We start from the raw sequence: 2,136 nt of genomic DNA on the forward strand, positions 1-2,136 counted from the left end.
CCACATGTTACTTTCCGAATCATTGAAATCGAGATTTCGATACGCTTTTGTAAGCCGTTCATAGCTCATGTTACGCGATCTCGCCAGCCGATGATGGCAGATATTCGGAGTATAAGACACGTGAAGTAGTCAGCCAACAGCAATATCACTGTTAAGTAGCACCAACATACGAACAGGGAAAGTTAATTGTTTAAATTAATATACATAGTGTTGCTACAAGAAAAGCAAAGCTTTCACATATAATACTGGTTTCAAGCTGCAAGAGAAGCTAAGCTCTTTCATATACTGTTGATCTTTGTTGCGTGTGTTACACTTTAAAATGTATCACACAAATGTGCCAGTAAAATTTTTAATAATGACATAAATGTCTGATCTTCAGGGTTCGAAATTCTTCTAAATGGCTCGTCATCAAAGAGTTGATTTTTAAATGAGAGTCAAACGCTCTGTGATTTAATAAATTCATGGTACATTCTTGCACATAGTTCAACTTACGTAAAAGAATATTTACTTTGAAAGTAACACTTTGCAAACCACTATTCGCAATATTTTCCTGTGACCTATTAGAAATACATTCGTTTCAGCAGTTGCCAGAGAGTGCAAATAACAGGCAATACCGCGCTTGGGTAGCTGTCATGACGTAGGAAGCCCGCATGTACTTACGTGTAAAACATCGAAAGATCATACATTATGTCATAAAAGAAACAAGACATCAGAGGATACTCCAAGAGCATTGGAATTTCATGACCCATATTAAAATGCAGCTTTACTGTATGCAGCTTTACTGTATGCAGCTTTACTGTATGCAGCTTTACTGTATGATTACATGATGATGGCGTCCTCTTGGGTAAAATATTCCGGAGGTAAAATAGTCCCCCATTCGGATCTCCGGGCGGGGACTACTCAAGAGGATGTCGTTATCAGGAGAAAGAAAACTGGCGTTCTACGGATCGGAGCGTGGAATGTCAGATCCCTTAATCGGGCAGGTAGGTTAGAAAATTTAAAAAGGGAAATGGATAGGTTGAAGTTAGATATAGTGGGAATTAGTGAAGTTCGGTGGCAGGAGGAACAAGACTTCTGGTCAGGTGACTACAGGGTTATAAACACAAAATCAAATAGGGGGAATGCAGGAGTCGGTTTAATAATGAATAGGGAAATAGGAATGCGGGTAAGCTACTACAAACAGCATAGTGAACGCATTATTGTGGCCAAGATAGATACGAAGCCCACACCTACTACAGTAGTACAAGTTTATATGCCAACTAGCTCTGCAGATGACGAAGAAATTGAAGAAATGTATGATGAAATAAAAGAAATTATTCAGATTGTGAAGGGAGACGAAAATTTAATAGTCATGGGTGACTGGAATTCGAGTGTAGGAAAAGGGAGAGAAGGAAACATAGTAGGTGAATATGGATTGGGGGACAGAAATGAAAGAGGAAGCCGCCTGGTAGAATTTTGCACAGAGCACAACATAATCATAACTAACACTTGGTTTAAGAATCATGAAAGAAGGTTATATACATGGAGGAACCCTGGAGATACTAAAAGGTATCAGATAGATTATATAATGGTAAGACAGAGATTTAGGAACCAGGTTTTAAATTGTAAGACATTTCCAGGGGCAGATGTGGACTCTGACCACAATCTATTGGTTATGACCTGTAGATTAAAACTGAAGAAACTGCAAAAAGGTGGGAATTTAAGGAGATGGGACCTGGATAAACTAAAAGAACCAGAGGTTGTACAGAGATTCAGGGAGAGCATAAGGGAGCAATTGACAGGAATGGGGGGAATAAATACAGTAGAAGAAGAATGGGTAGCGCTGAGGGATGAAGTAGTGAAGGCAGCAGAGGATCAAGTAGGTAAAAAGACGAGGGCTAGTAGAAATCCTTGGGTAACAGAAGAAATATTGAATTTAATTGATGAAAGGAGAAAATATAAAAATGCAGTAGGTGAAACAGGCAAAAAGGAATACAAACGTCTCAAAAATGAGATCGACAGGAAGTGCAAAATGGCTAAGCAGGGATGGCTAGAGGACAAATGTAAGGATGTAGAGGCCTATCTCACTAGGGGTAAGATAGATACCGCCTACAGGAAAATTAAAGAGACCTTTGGAGATAAGAGAACGACTTGTAT

This window comes from Schistocerca serialis, chromosome 7 (assembly GCF_023864345.2).
Source record: "Schistocerca serialis cubense isolate TAMUIC-IGC-003099 chromosome 7, iqSchSeri2.2, whole genome shotgun sequence".
NCBI lineage: Eukaryota > Metazoa > Arthropoda > Insecta > Orthoptera > Acrididae > Schistocerca > Schistocerca serialis.